The 16,978-nt window shown below is 45.2% G+C and overlaps 1 long non-coding RNA gene across 1 annotated transcript in view; it reads left to right on the top strand.

Moving 5' to 3' along the window:
* The first annotated feature begins 4,079 nt into the window (after window positions 1–4,079).
* The window catches only part of LOC308459222, a 50,564-nt gene continuing 37,665 nt past the window's right edge, over window positions 4,080–16,978 (top strand). The window contains exon 1 of the long non-coding RNA XR_013977918.1: window positions 4,080–4,212. This is a non-coding gene — a long non-coding RNA (uncharacterized lncRNA). The remainder of the gene's footprint in view (window positions 4,213–16,978) is intronic.

Below are 16,978 nucleotides of genomic sequence, written 5' to 3'. Positions count from 1 at the left end.
GCATGGTTGTATAAATAGTATAGAAGAAGAAGAGTTTGGATTTTATATCTCACTTTATCACTACCCTAAGGAGTCTCAAAGCGGCTAACATTCTCCTTCCTCCCCCACAACAAACACTCTATGAGGTGAGTGAGGCTGAGAGACTGCAGAGAAGTGTGACTAGCCCAAGGTCACCCAGCAGCTGCATGTGGAGGAGCGGGGAAGCGAACCCGGTTCACCAGATTACGAGTTCACTGCTCTTAACCACTACACCACACTGGCTAGAAGCTTCTGGGCCTTTAAGGAAAATAGGGTTGACAGTTCACTCCTGCTTAATCAGCCTGTGGCTTGACCTCCCCATTTTTGCTCTGCACTATTCACTCCTTTAGCTCCTCCTCAGCATTGCTCAATGATCAGGAGTGTAAAACCACATTGTCCTCTAGTGGTCGGTTGGGAATGTTAAGTCGCCAGCTCTTTGTCAGAAGAGCCAACCTCCAGACCTGGTAATGTGTCTCAGTGAAAAAATTCAGTTCACAAGGCACAGCTGATGGGCACCCCCAACCCCCCCCAACCCAGTACAGGTACGTCGGGTTAAGAACTTAATTTGTTCTGGAAGTCTGTTCTTAATTTGTTCTGGAAGTCTGTTCTTAACCTGAAACTGTTCTTAACCTGAAGCACCACTTTAGCTAATGGGGCCTCCTGCTGCTGCCATGCGATTTCTGTTCTCATCCTGAAGCAAAGTTCTTAACCCGAGGTACTATTTCTGGGTTAGTGGAGTCTGAAACCTGAAGCGTCTGTAACCCAAGGTACTACTGTAGTACCGAAAGCTAGAGTCGTCTTCTTTCTGCAGCCCTGATTAATGAGTCCCTGTTCTATTATGCCAGTGCCACCGTGTTGAAAGCTGACACTGGACATGTGGCTCTTTGGACCACTTTGCCTCTCCTCTTCGACAGTATTGAGAGTTTTTATGCTTTATAAGAAGCAATCTGGGAAACCTACGACCACGAAGCTTGGAATCTTGGGAGGACTGTATTGTCTTTATTTTTGTACATTGTATTTATAAAAAGAGTTAAAAAGAAATACCTCTACTTATGCATGCTAAGTTATTAATCGGCTTCTCCCAATGTCCCAAAGGTTATGTAAAATAAAACGGTTTTGTACTTGAGATCTGCATGGATTCCTTGAACCAAAGAGCTGGCTTTAAGGCTCTGTGTGTAAATTTTTCCTAGGCTTTATGCTGAACAAAACCAATTCACAACTCAATTAAAATGAAGCAGATAGAATTAGGATTTCCAGGTTTTTTGTGCATGCACCTGTGCCTTAAGAACTGTAGGTCAGGTATAAAGTCAACCAGCGATGACATTCCTAGTGCAGAGGTTGAGGGTTGCTAAACGGCTTCATATCACAGAAGGCTGATAACCTTAAGTAAGGACTTTTCCCCATTATAAGCACACAATTCTTAACTCTAGCTGGATCAGACTAAAAGTCCCTTTGTGTTTGATTTTTAGCTGGATCAGGTCCATTGATTTTAATGCTGCTTTCTTTCATACTGCATTTTAAAATGGGGGCATTGATCAATACTGATCAAACATTGCATAAATGCCTCAAATTAAATGCATACATATACTGATAGTGCACCGAAAATGCAACTCCAAACTTCTGAGATACAGTGGTACCTCGGGTTAAGTACTTAATTCGTTCCGGAGGTCCATACTTAACCTGAAACTGTTCTTAACCTGAAGCACCACTTTAGCTAATGGGGCCTCCTGCTGCCGCTGCGCCGCCGGAGCCCGATTTCTGCTCTCATCCTGAAGCAAAGTTCTTAACCTGAAGCACTATTTCTAGGTTAGCGGAGTGTGTAACCTGAAGCGTATGTAACCTGAAGCGTATGTAACCCAAGGTACCACTGTACATAAAATCTATGTTTTTATAGTATTTCAGTGTTAGAGGGCTGTATGCAGGCCTTTAGGTTTGCAACTGCAACCGATTACAACAGACTGCGTATATTTCCTGTGCACTGAACTGTGTTGCTCACTGTACAGCCTGGAGAGAAAACAGAGTGTAAAACTAATGTGTGGATATTTTGAACTAGCAGGAAACTTGCCATTCCACTCCACACCAGAGGCCAAGGGAGCAGAGAAAACTGATCTCTGCGCATCTCGCTAGCTGGATCAGGAACTGCAGGCGAAGATCAAATATATGCCCAAATGCTGACGCTGCACTACTTTCAGCACACTTGACTGTCCTTCCCCATTCAGATTTTGTTTCTGAGCCCAGATAATAATAAAAAAAACCTTCCCAGCTCTATCTGCTGCATTCTAAACTTGTATTTTCTATCTGTTTTACCAAATGGAAAAAGAAATATTGAAGTAGATGCAGGATTCAGGATCTTGCTGCACTGTGTAATGCTGGATATAGAATAATAGAAACATAGACTTGCAGAGTTGGAAGGGACCCTGAGGATCATCTAGTCCAACCCCCCAAAATGCAGGAATATGCAGCTGTCCCATATGGGGAATGAACCTGTAACCTTGGTGTTATCAGCACCATACTCTAACCCCCCCCACACACGGAAAGAATGTCATAAATAGACCAAGCAGTACTAGTTGCATGCGACAAGTTGTATGCAGAACATATTTCATATTCTTTAAGAAGTACGTTTGGGTAAATAATTAAAAATCATTCCCTTTAATAGGGGGGTTAGGTGGTAAACGTCAATAGCTTTGAAGCAAAATCAACGAGGCCATTGAGAAATAAGAGAATAATGTCAGGGGACGGACAGGGGGAACCGTCAGGTTTACAGAAGTACAACAAACTTTTTCACAACACCAACACCTCAGGGGTCAGCCCCCCAAGCAACTCAGTGAGGTTAGAAGTCCATAGCTGAGGACTGCTGTGGGTCAGTTGGAAATGAAAAATGGAAAACCTGGAAAAGGGGATAGAAATGCTTGCCTTTTACTTTCTGAAGCACCAGGTGCCCTACACTGTAATATTAAGCTTGCAATCCTAAACACTCGAAGGAGGAAGCCCCTAACAATGTCTACTCAGAAGTAAGTCCTATTGAATTCAAGAGCACTTGCTTTCCGGTAAGTGGGGTTAAGAGTGGAACCTTTGTTCTGAGTTAATATGCACTCTGATCTGAATAAACAACCCAACTCTTCCCACCCCTCTAGAAAAGTACAGTGGTACCTCAGGTTAAGTACTTAATTCGTTCCGGAGGTCCGTTCTTAACCTGAAACTGTTCTTAACCTGAAGCACCACTTTAGCTAATGGGGCCTCCTGCTGCTGCTGCTGCTGCTGCTGCGCTGCCGGAGCACGATTTCTGTTCTCATCCTGAAGCAAAGTTCTTAACCCGAGGTACTATTTCTGGGTTAGCGGAGTCTGTAACCTGAAGCGTCTGTAACCCAAGGTACCACTGTACGGCTGAAGTTAGTAGAACGCCTCTGGAGTAAACGACTTCAGGCTAATTAAAAGCATCTTCTTTCTCCTCTTGGGTCAATCTCCGATCCTAAAACTCCCTTCGTAGCGCCATAGAAATCAATAGGAATTTGCTTCCGATCAAACATGCATGCAGTGGATCTCAAAAGGAGCGAGCGTCTTCAGCACCTTGGTCAGCGGGAGCCGTTGGCAACGTGGCGCCCTCCAGACGCTGCCACAACTCTCATCTGTCGGCTGGCGCTGACGGGAGATGTAGTCCCAAACATCTCGAAGGCGCAACGTTGCCAACTGCTGGACAAAGGACTCAGATTTGTGCAAAACCCAAACAATCTTCCCTGGCATTCCGGCTCAAGTTCTTGATGGATCGGCCTCAGGCTTCCCAAGTGCGGTCAAGCACAGGGTTGCTGGCTCCCCCGCCCCCTTTTGAATTTCTATATATATTTAAATCAAACGTCTTACTCAGCAAAAGCATCCCCGCTCCAGCCCCTTAGCAGCGTTGGGATTTATCTGGCTAATAAATTGAATGATCAATTCCTCCTTGTCATCGAGGCGCTTCCCCAAATCAATTATAGCAGATTCAAATATCATCACCGGCTCATCGATGCTAACTAACTCTGGGCCCCCGCTCGCCATTCATCGCCCGTGCCGTGAATTACTGCCGGTCGGCGATCTGGCCTCGGTCTCCCGCCATCCTTCACGAGGCGCTTCTGGGTTCAAACGACTGCCACCGAGGAGGCGACGGAAAGAGGTTCCCGCCTCCCTGAACGTAGCGGAGTGACTCCGGATTGACTCCAGGTGTGTGAATGAGGGAACTCTCCCACCCCCCAGGTTGTTGTTTGTCTTCTACAACCCCGTCCAATTATCCCTTTTAAAAATGGATAACAGCAGTGATGTAAAAGAGGGACAAAAGTGGACTCCCTTGCGGCGTTGTTGTAAATCAAAGAGGCGAAAGATGCACACTTACTTAGGGGTAAGCCCCACTGAAATGAGTGGGACTCCCCCCTGAGTAAACACACACAGAGAGGCAGTCTGCAAGGACGTGATTGAATTCAATTTATTTATTTATTGCACGCATACCACCTTTTTCTCAAGAGAACTCAATACATGATTCTCCTCCTCATCATTTAATCTCTACAACAACCACCACCCTGTAAAGTAGGTTAGACTGAGAGCACCCAGTGAGCTCCGTGGCTGAGTGGGGATTCGAACCCTGGTCTTCCAGGTCTTGGTCCAACACTCTAGCCACTACACCATACTGGCTTTACTGCTGAGAGACCCTCCAGACTGGTGTTTTATTGCAGATATATTCTGCAATGTGTTTTTGACATAGTAATAGTACACTGAGGTGGATGTGTCTGAATTTAGTTTGTTCTGCGCTTTCCTAATGCAGCCACATTATTGCTATAGAAATAGGGGGGAAATAGAGCATTTGTGGCACGAAAAGTTACAGGATCTCAGCAGGAAGTTATAGGATGTGCTCTCATGGGAAATGAAGCTTTTGCAGGCAAAAACAGTGTTGAAAATGGGTTTGTATGTGACTGCCCTGATAGCATAATAAGCACAAATCATCATGAATGTGGAATAAGGAGATCTGGTGAATAAACACAGATGGTCACAAGCAGTGAGGTGTCAGTACTTCCCTCTCAGAAATAAGGTTTTTTTTTGCTTGCTAACCATACAAACAACACCTTACAAATACAAATGTAGAGAGAAAGTCTCTACAGACTGATTTTCTGTCCTTAGCCATTGCATATGTTATAAGCCTGTATAATATCCACTCTGTTTGGTATTAATAGTCTCCGAAACTTTTAGTTGCCAACTTTTTAAAAGACTCTGCTCCTGTGCCTTTAACAGCATTTAGATGCATTTTAAAACATGAAAAAATGTTTTAAATGTTTGATATCTTACTATGTCTTAATATGAGTTGCAAGCTGCCCAGAGTGGCTGGGGAAACCCAGCCAGGTGGGCAGGGTATAAATAATAAAATTATTATTATTATTATTTTATTAGAGCCAAATGAACTTTTTAATGGCATAGAACAAAAGGGGGTGGGAAAAGTGCCAGGAGTTTTAACATCTGTAACATCAGGCAAAGGAACAATGGGGAAAGTTGTCAACCTTGAACCTTGCATCAAAGTCAACAGAATATAATCTGTGTGTGTGTTTGTCCCTGGACTGTTCTGGTCAGATGGGACCCCTTGGAATAAGGGAGGGATTTGAGGGTTGCAATACAAAAAAAAAGTGCTACACCAATGTAGTTTTAAAATGTAAATAAGGTTCCAGCAAGCTGTCTTCTTATGATGCAATTCTCCTGTGTGTCTCAAGAGGTGTGTGTATTCACGTGTGATTCAGGACTGTAAACAAGACTTGTAGCAGCAGGCCACAGGCTGCAATGGCAAAAGCCTACCAGTGTATTGTGCCTTTTGTATAACCTTTATCCCTTTAAAGCCTTCCCTGCGTGTCCCAAGAATGCTTTCAGCATGCCAGATTACTAGTGTAAATATGGTTTTCAGATCCCACTTTTTATGGGCGGATTAAACTTCATTTTCCATAATAGGGCACCTCATAAAATCGTATAAAGCGCTGTCAGTCTTAGCAGCTGGCGGCCTCATTTAACACTTTCACTTCATAAATCATTGCATGGCTCTCCAGGTGTTTCCAGAAAGTGGGAAGTAAACAAATACTACCCCCGTCCCTCAAACGAAAAAAAGTTGAACCTGGTTGATAAAGATGTAAAAAGGAGGTTTATTTGGTTTGTGGGTGTGCAAAGTATGCAGGAGAGAGGGGGGGGGAAGGTCACCAAGGGGTCTGTGCTGCTAGAAAATGGAATGTGTAGCTTTTTAGATAAGATTTCCATCCCTGGAAGGAAGCCATGGAACATACTTTTCACTTCTGGCCCAGAAATTAAAGTGATTACAAGGGAGTGATTACAAGGAATCCTATTAACAAATGTACGTTGGAGGGTACTTGCTTGTAGATGATGAGAGGCCTTTGCATAAGGTACGCAGGATGCAGCTGCTGCTGTGAGTTTGACTGTGTGCGTCAAACACCAAGAAGTTCTACTCTCCTGAATATCCACAGACTCCTCGCTGCCACCAGCATTTGATATTGAGGCCAGGGATAGAGAATCTGTGGCCCTCTGGATATTGGTGGAGTCCAACTCCCCTCTACCCCAGCCAGGTTGGGCGTGGTGGGGGGTTGGTGAAGTTCAGCAGTATCTGTAGGGCTGCAGGTTCCATACAGCTGCATTATACAATTGGAGCAGTATGATACCACTTTAAATAGTCATATCTACAGCCAAAGAATTCTGGGAGCTGCAGTTTGTAATATGCTAATGCTAATGCTAATTTATTCAGATACCACCCATCTGACTGGGGTGGATCTACACATAGGAAACCCCCCCCCCACTATAAATAAGTCAGAAATTAAATCATTATGAAAAAAGCGCTATGTAAAAATCTCATAGAATTTTATTTGCTCTCTTGCACCATCTGGTGTTGCATGTTTATAATGCATTCAAAACATTGTTGTTGTTGTTTTACTAAAGTAGCTGAGTCCTGGGCTACCCCAGCCACTCTGGGTAGCTCCCAACAAATGCAACACAATACAACAAGAAACATTAAAAACTTCCCTATATCTTCAATTAGGGACGCAGGTGGTGCTGTGGGTTAAACCACTGAGCCTCTTAGGCTTGCTGATCAGAAGGTTGGAGGTTTGAATCCCCATGATGGGGTGAGATCCTGTTGCTCGGTCCCTGCTCCTGCCAACCTAGCAGTTCGAAAGGACGCAGTGCAAGTAGATTAATACAGTGGCGTAGCGTGGGTTGTCAGCACCCGGGGCAAGGCAAGTAATTTGTGCCCCCTAACCCGTGGATTTGCGCCCCTAACCCGTGGATTTGCGCCCCCTAACCCTAACCCCCAGATGTTGCGCCCGGTGCTGCCGGCCCCCCCTGCACCCCCCACGCTACGCCACTGGATTAATAGGTACCGCTCCTGTGGGAAGGTAAAAGGCGTTTCCATGTGCTGCTCTGGTTCGCCAGAAGCGGCTTAGTCATGCTGGCCACATGACCTGGAAGCTGTATGCCGGCTCCCTCAGCGAGTAAAGAGAGATGAGCGCCGCAACCCCAGAGTCGTCTGCGACTGGACCTAATGGTCAGGGGTCTCTTTACCTTTATATCTTCAATTGTCTTCTAAATCTCAGAGAGTTATTTATTTCCCTGACATCTGTTAAGGGTGCTTAGAGGTGTTAGGAGACCTCTATGCCCCCACATAGAGCCACAGCTTCCAGAGTGGCTTAACAACCAATCCCACTTCACAGGGAACTCTGGGAATTGTAGCTCTGGGAGGGGACTAGGGTCCTGCCAAAAGCTGAGCAAAGCATAGCAGACAGTACTGCAAGGTGGGCGGCTTAACCAAGCAGTCCTTTAGTCTGCAGTGTAGTTTGAAACTCCTGTCATGTGCATCCTCTGCTCTAATCAAAAGTTAATGCATGAGGCACACCTCCACCTGGGGAGGGGGCGCTCTACTACCTGCATCTATTCATTTCCCTTTTGTATTTGCTTAAGGTACATTTAACCCCTCAGTAGCCTTGGCTTGCCTTGAAGTCAAACAAAGAAGCAGGGGAGGGGGGTGGAGGTTCCCTCTCAGACTGGGATTGTTCAGTAGTGGCCACCCAACTGAAACACAGGCCTGGTTTATATGAGATTTAGCACTGCCCTTGCAACTTATTTTGGTTTACTCAGCTGGAGGGGAACAAAGGTCCTTATCTTGCTATAGCCCCCAGCTGAGTCCTGCTGGCTACCTTCTTGGGGCCAAGGGGCAGAGTCAACGCTGGTTCAAGCTAGGCCCTTCTGGAGACAGCAAGGAAACAGCTGGATGAGGGAAAGATCCTGGCTCAGAGAGGTCACAGGGGAGCTTGCATGCCCAGGAAGAAAGCAAAGCCCCTTTATTTACCTTTTCTTGGTGTGAGAGTGTGTGAGCTTTCCTGTTGCACAGGCTTCCTCTTTAGGCACCACAGAATACTGATAACCCTTAAAGGCTTGGGATTGAAGCCCATTGGTTAGAGAACTGTAGCCTAAGATCAGAAGCTTCAAATTCCCCCCCTTCATAATTTGGCATGACAAAGTGACCTGTGCAACTCTAAAGCCTGCATGCACTTAGAGCTGCTCTAGAGCAGCCAGTTTATGGGCTACACACGGCTATAAAAAGTTTGTGGCTGATTTATTAGTGTTAAATAAAAATGCTGGACAACAACATTTCTATCTCTTCTTTGGTCTTGTAACGTTAACACGCATACATAAGTCCGTGCCTGTAACTTTACACTTTGGTTTTTAATGTTCATGATCCAAAGAGTCAATAGATAACAAAGCCTTAAAAAAAAGTTTTTTGGCACTCTGCTGGAGAGGCAGTGAGTAGGAACAAGGATATAGTGTGGCCCTTAACACCACCACATGGATGTCATTAATGAACAGTCTCATAAAGATTAAGGGCTATAACAAATAAGCCCAAATAGGATCCATGTGTTCTAAGGAAAACTGTTCACTGATGAGAAAACCCTAACACATAAGCGCTAGACCCAGCTGTCTTGGAAGCCCTGTGAACAAACAGTCTTCATAAATGAAGGGATCATCACAGAGCCAGCTCCATCCTGGAAGGCTCCTTGTTTCGTGCTGTAGGTCTGCTCCATTTGTCTGGCACCTACTGCCTAACACCGCAGTCCTAACTGTGGGATTTGCTCCCACAAGGAGCAGTGATGGCTCCCAACCAGGATGGTTTTTGAAGAGGATTAGAAGGCTGATCGCTGAAGAATTGATGCTTTCGAATTCTGGTGCTGGAGGAGACTCTTGAGAGTCCCATGGACTGCAAGAAGATAAAACCTATCCATTCTTAAGGAAATCAGCACTGAGTGCTCACTGGAAGGACAGATCCTGAAGCTGAGGCTCCAGTATTTTGGCCACCTCATGAGAAAAGAAGACTCCCTGGAAAAGACCCTGATGTTGGGAAAGATGGAGGGCACAAGGAGAAGGGGATGACAGAGGACCAGATGGTTGGACAGTGTTCTCGAAGCTACCAACATGAGTTTGACCAAACTGCGGGAGGCAGTGGAAGACAGGAGTGTCTGGCGTGCTCTGGTCCATGGAGTCATGAAGAATCAGACATAACTAAATGACTAAACAACAACAACATGGGATCGGGATTGCTCATATTGCAGAGTGATGCTGCGGTTCTCTGGTTCTGCTTGTGGGCTTCTCAGAGGCATCTGTTTGGCCAATGTGAGATAAGGATCTTGGACTAGATCAGTGTTTTCCAAACTTGGGTCACCAGCTGTTTTTTTTTACTACAGTTCCCAGCATCCCTGACCACAGGTCCTGCTAGCAAGACATGATGGAAGTTGTAGTCCAAAAACAGCTGGAGACCCAGTTTGGGAAATGCTGGTCTAGATGGATCTTTAGTCTGATCCAGCAGGGCTCTTCTTACATTTTAACCATGTCTACTCAGAAGCAAATCCAATAGAATTCAGTGCAGCTCACTCCCAGGTAAGCAGGGTCACGATTGTGGCCTAAGCCCCCAGATCCCATATTTACTTGTTAGCTGATGCCAAGTTGCAGAACATCTGGTTTCTCTTTTGACCAGGATATATGAATTCCTTCAGGGCTATATCATGAGACAATAAAATGGATGGAGTTTCACCCTAGACTCCCACTGGCCTTTGGATGGGTGGTGTGGGCTACTTTTTCAAATGATTAGTAACAGGATACAAGACCTTTCCTGGTCAAGGAGGTCAAGAAGAATTCAAATGCAGTTACAGTTACCTTTGGCTACTATATGGGAAATGGTGGCAGCCAGTCAGCAGCCAGTTATCCAAAACCACACGTTCTGCCAGAATATGCCCAACACAGCTGGCTCTGCTAGGAGGTCCATGCTGTGTGTTTGTGTGTTTATGTGGGCAGCAGCCACCTGGCTGTCCTATACCATCAGACCATTGATCCATCTAGCTTAGCACTTTTCACACTTGTGGTCACAAGGAGTGGCTCCTAAGTTAATCTGCTACCCTCAGGTTGAGTGGTAGATGCTGTCCTCATCATCACTAGTGTTGAAGTCAGATTTATTTGCCTGCTCAGTTAGCTTCTTAGGTTGGCCCTGCCTTCTTAACAAGATGGACACATGTATTCAAGCACTTCTCTTCTTGTGTTTTGGCCTCTGGAAGACGCAGCTAGTGTACTCACCAATGGGTGAAGTAGCCACATCCAGCAGTATTAACCAGTCTGCTGAGAACTTAATAAAAGTCCTGCTAAATCAGGCCACCGGATCCAGCATGCTCTCTCTCAGTGGCCAGTTAGCTGTCTCTAGGAAATGTGAAGCAGAACTTGAGTGCAATAACACTTCCCATATTTGTGATTACCAGGAAGGCTTCAGGAGTAAACTCTGAGGAAAAACCCATAACCGCTGCATTGCAGGACATCTTTGGGAGAAGAAAAAACTAAGGAGTAAACACTACACAAATCCGGAGTAGAGTCCCTAAGGTGGTGCCTTGTACGCCTCCTTCTGGCAACTCCTGAAGCCCAGCTGGTGCCAAAGGTATTACTCTGCTTTCCTTTGGACTACATCAGCAAGGCTGAGAGGGGGGTCTTGTCATCTGGGCAGCCCAGGACCTCCAGACACACTGCCCAGGCTTGCACCCCATAGAGGTCGCTTTGGTGCTGCTAACACCACAAAAACACCACAGGAGGCAGCAGTTATGAGTTACTGATCTCTGCAGCCACAGCAGGCGCTGTGACTCTCCAATGGTATGACTTCATCCCCGGAAGTGCAATCCATTGTCTCTCAAGACAGAAGGATGCCAACAAACAAATACCCATTCATCACTAGTGATGACTGAAGACCAAGGGTCAAGCAACCAGGTTTCTATGAACTTCTTTTGTGCATACAACAAAATCTTTCCATGTCTTCCAATATGGAGATCAGACAGCATTTGAACTTGAGAACAAGCTTTCTTTCCCAAACCAAAGGAAATTACATTACTTGCAGGTCCACCCTGTCCACAACCTGTCACTGACTATCACAGACCCAAAGTATAACCAAGTTTTGATGCTGGGCTGGAACTGTGGTTATTATGGTACGTCAGTCCTTCTAACCATCTATTTTGCTGATAAAGTAAGTCAGTTTGGTTATCAGCTAGAGCAGCCAGACTTGGCCCTAATGTATATTTTATTTACGTTTTTTCAGTATGACTCAAAACATGAGCTATTCACAGTGCAGATATTTTCTGTGGACAGGCTAGGGCAAAGGTGGGGAACCTTTGGCCCTCCAGACATTGCTGCACTCCAACTCCCATCAGTCCCAGTCAGCATGGCCAATGGTCAGGGATGATGGGAGCTGTAGTCCAACAACAACTGGAGGGCCAAAGGTCTGCTGTACCTGGGCTAACTGCATGCTCCTTTTTTAACAGAGCACTTTATCTGCAGGAATTAGAGGGCAAAGCTGTTCACTTAATAGAAACAAACATCACCTGCTAGTTTCTGTAAATGAAAATGGCATTTAAGGCATTGTAGCAGAAGCTTACTGAAAAGTTGGCAACTCTTGGGTAAGCACCCAGATCGATGCTAGTGGGAGGCTACTGTGGCATACTTGCTGTTTCATTTAAGTGAGAATGCAGATTCTAGCAGGTTTTGGTGGCAGAGTAACTGTTTTTATAGAAGCAGGTGTGAGTCATATGCCTCTGGGGTGAGAGGTAAATTAAGCTTTATGGGAAAGAAGGGCCTTTAGGTTTAGGAGATCTGAAATTGTGAGAAGTGACAGCTGGTAAAAGAGTCCCCTACAAATTGTAAGCCCCATCTATTGGGGCAAAAAGGGTGGTTGCATCTGTATTTGAAATATTCACAAACCTATCTGATGTCACAACACTGAACAATAATAATGTGATTTTAGACCACGACCTCCCCACTTGCCAGATGTTGCTTGGTTTGTTTTACACCACAAAAACAAAAACGAAAATGCAGTCAAGTGCAATAATAGGAACACCATTTCAAAGCCACCTTTTAGAAGCGGTGACTTGATTACAACCAGGCCACACCCTCTTTGGGACCCTGTAAATCAACAATACTATATTAAAATCAAAAACAAAACACCAATACCTTTGTTCTCTGTGGGCTCAGGGCAAATGCTTGATCACAAACCATACAAACTGGGAGACTGTTAAAGGCCTCTTAGAAATAATATGCCATGCAGTGGAAAGGGTCCAGCTTGTGGTCTGAAGTCAACAGTGCAGCCATTATTCATGCTGGGCTCTAGTGACCTCTGCTATTTGGACTTAAGAACATAAAGAAGAACTTTGCAGGATCAGATCAAAGATGAACCAAGTCTGGTGGTGTGGGATCTGTGCCCCTCCAGAACTTGTTGGACTCTCAACTCTCACCAGCATTGGTCAATGACCAGGGATGATGGGAATTATGGTCCAACAATGCTGGGAAGGCCAGGGGTTCCCCCATCTAAGCCAGAAGCCATCATTTCTGCTGTGTGCATCCCGGTTTTTTTAATGTACCTATTAGCGAGTTATCTAATTGTAGCCTTCCGTTACTAAGCACTTTTGGCATTTTGTAAAAATAATAAATGCTTTCAGCCCTCAGCTTTATTTCTATACAGAAAGCAGTTGCAGAGTTGTGGCAAAGTCCATTCAGATACCATGTCACGAATGAGGGCTTTTGCGGAAAGAACTATATACATTCTGGAATCCAGTGTGGGATTGAGGTATAGGGAATGTTAGCGTTAAACTTAACACATGCATCTTCCCTGACAATATGCATTTGATTGGCACTGTTTGGACCCCCAGCCTCTGACAGTTTAAGAGATCAAGTTCTCTTGAACAATGCAAATCAAACGATTCCAGATGTTTCGAGGACAATATGAAGTTGCCAAGGGAAAGCCTGGCTGTCACGCCGACGCACTTGCACATTTGTGGAGAAGTGCTGATATCAAACTCATCCTCCCACTTCATGCAGCACAATGGAAAAAAATATAATGCTAAAGAGTTCTGCAGAAACTCAGCTCTTTTCAGGTGCTGTAGCGTTAAAGCTCTGCCAAAGGGGATTGTGTGTGATTTATCCACGTAACACTTTCTCTTAAGCTACAAAACAGACTTCATTGTGTTCTCCTGTTAACGCTGATCCAAAAACCAGAATAGTGGGTTTAACATCTCATTGCCCCGACTTTAAAAAAAAAGCTACAATCCACGACAATAGCTCTGTGTGGAATGTACAACTGACAGCTGCTCTATGTCTTTAATCAAACATTATGCTTACATCCTGGACCAGGGTTTTCCAAATATCTGAGGGACACTTATTATTTGAATTAAAATGGGTAGCATAAAATATGGCCCTTGCTTCCTGAAAGGTTAGTTTCACAGAGGAGGACAACTGTTGTGCTTCAGCCTGAGTCTCCGTTCACTTGTGTCCTCCAAGGTATCAAGGTATAAAGGCAAATAAATGCATGGTGGCACAACATCCGAAAGCAAACATTTGGAACCTTTTATTTCATGGAAGATAATGTTACCAATGGCTACTAGCCACAATAGCTATGATCTGCCTCCACGGTCAAAGACAACAATAAGTGTTGGTGCAAGTAAAAAATAAAATATAGGAAGGATAATTCCTGGATGCCAAGATCCAGTTTGGGGCAAGTACTCTTTGGTGAGGAAACCCCAGCAGATTTAAAATCACAAAATATTTTATTCTGTGAACCACCCTGAGATTTTATGATGATATAAACCTAATAGACAGATAGTTAGATAGATAGATAGATGATAGATAGATAGATAGATATAGAATATGTAACAAAGTAAAGCAAGGGAATATAGGATGATAGACCTTTAAAATATGCCCTTGTGAGTTCCTTCCAAAGTTACCCCCTTCCCCTAGCATAGAAAAAAAGACCACACTTTGGGTAAGTTAAAAATGGTTTACATACTTACAAACTCTCCAATGGTCAGATTCATGTGCCTTCCCATGCAGGATTCAGAAAAAGTTGCTGAGGCAGTAAAACTTGGCTTAGTTCAGTGATGGCCAAACTTGGCCCTCCAGCTGTTTTGGGACAACAATTCCCATCATCCCTGAGCACTGGTCCTGTTAGCTAGGGATGATGGGAGTTGTAGTCCCAAAACAGCAGGAGAGCCAAGTTTGGCCATCACTGGGCCTTAGTTACAGTGGTGAAAGTTCCTAAATTATTGGTAAAGGACAGGGGTCAGCAAACTTTTTCATCAGAGGGCTGGTCCACTGTCCGTCAGACCTTGTGGGGGGCTGGACTATATTTTGAAAAATATAAATACCCTGCAAGCTGGTCCCGCAGCTGTCTCAGGACCGGGAGGAATGCACTCTGCACATGCTCAGGAATGTGTCTTGGCGCTGCCCACTCACTGGCATTGTTGACAAGCAGCAGCTGCTCCATCAGCCAGTCCCCACGGAGCTCCCCACTGCTGCGGCCTGTCGTCAGAGGCCAGGGCGGTGGGCAGGCCGTGCCTGCTGGCCCCACGCTGGGCAGGTGGAGTGTAGCTCACCCTCCAGCTGCTCCAGCGCGGCCGCTGAGCGGGCCACCAGCAGCAGCTCTGAGCTGGGTGCCAGGCGCAGGGCCAGCAGGCGTGCCAAGCTCCAGCTGAAGCCCCACGACGTGCCCGTCACAATGCCCATGGCACGGCCCAGACCTGCCACCCGCCGGCCGGCCTCCCTGTCCATGGCCACGCTGGGTTTACCTCAGCGCGCAGGCAGCGAGGCTTCGGATTGGCGGCAGGAACTTCCTGCAGCCAATCTGAAGCCACGCTAGCAGTGGCACCTGCCCAGAGGCGTCGGCGCTTCAGATTGGCTGCAGAAACTTCCTGCAGCCAATCCAAAGCTGTGCCAGTGTTGCTGACCACACGGAAGCTGTGCCAGCGTCATGGAAGTCAGTCACCACGCGGCGAGGCGTTTGCAGTGTGCGGGGCCTGACCAAGTGGGTGGCAGGATTCGCGGGCCGGATTTATGAGCCTGGGGGGGCCGTTTCTGGCCCCCGGGCTGTAGGTTGCCGACCCCTGGTATAGGAACTGAAGAGCGTCTTGTAAGAGCCATGCAGTCTTAAGTTGCAGCAGCCAGTCAAGTCCTCCTCACACCTTGAGCTTCTCTTTTAGATGGGAGGGTGAATAAAGGCTTGACTACCTAGTCCCTCCCAAGGTGAGCTAAGCCTGGCAGGACTGCTTACTTTATGGTTTTAACCCCTTCATGCATTAATTAGACTTAAGCATGTTGGTTATGTGAGGCTGGCTATCCCACAATAAATACCCTGGGAAGAGAGATTGGCTGTTAAACCACTCTGAGAATTGGAGCTCTGAGATGGGAATAAGGGTGTGCTGAAAACTTTCGGCACCCTTGACAAAATACAGTTCCCAGGATTATTTGGGAGAAGCCATAGCTATTTAGGATGGTATGATACTGCTTTAAATGTGTAGTGCATATGGACTCAACTCTGGAAGTAGTTAGTTCCTCATTATTCTTACAATAAGCCTCTGAGATAGGATAGACTGATGGGTCCAGGGACACATAGCAAGCTTTACAAACATACAGGAATTTGAAGCCACATTTCCCTTGGCCACAGGGAATTCTTATCCATAGGGAGAGCCAACCTGATGTTCTCCATATGTTGTTGGAGAACAAGTCCCACGGGTCCCAGGCAGCATGGTTGATGGTCAGGGATGACAGTTACAATCCAAAACAACCCTTCTCTCTCTCCCACAATAGGAAATATAAAACTGAAGTCATATTGCAATTCTGTATTTAATTCCATCTTTTATTTTTGGTGCCTGCTGAATACTTTCTTCTTTAACAAGACCTTTCCTTCAACAAGACTTCTAAGTACCGAATCTTATCTTGTCAGTATCTGAATTTATTTGAAATTGTTTTATATATGCAATTGTTTTAATTGTTTTTATATGCAGTTGTTTTGTAGATGGTTTTTATTGTATTCCAAGATTACCGTACTTTGGCATGCCTCATTGAAAGAGATGAGTTGCAGTTGAATGGTATCTAGGGGGTTAGAAGTTCTACACACTTGTTTCATAGTATACACAAGACAAGCGAAGACCTAATTTTTGTTACATGGACATTCAATTTACCAAATGAACTGGTTGAGCGATTCTCTCACAAATACAATACTGATGTATTGCCTTTTCTTATCCTGTGTTTGGAAGGTCAGGCAAGATACAGACTCGTGAAACTTAAGTGACATTGTAAGGCATTGGTTCTTTTTGGGTCACAAACCCCTTTTGAGAATCTGATGAAAGCTATGGACCCCAGAAAAATGCATATGCACATTAAATTCTGTATACAATTTAGTTAATCCCAATGGAAAAGTCATTTTTTTTGCACCTGGTATATGGACCCCTAGAGATCCATGGACCACAGGTTAAGAACCCCTGCTGTAAAGTAAAAAATCCACTTGGCTTGCTTATTATTATTTTACTCAGCTTGATTTGATGAGGTCATAGATTTGTGGACAGTAACCAAAATCAATAATTAGTGGCACTTTAAAACTAATAAAGCTACT

This window comes from Podarcis pityusensis, assembly GCF_964106645.2.
Source record: "Podarcis pityusensis genome assembly, chromosome: 12".
In the NCBI taxonomy this organism is placed as follows: domain Eukaryota; kingdom Metazoa; phylum Chordata; class Lepidosauria; order Squamata; family Lacertidae; genus Podarcis; species Podarcis pityusensis.
This window is presented reverse-complemented; position numbering and strand designations above follow the sequence as displayed.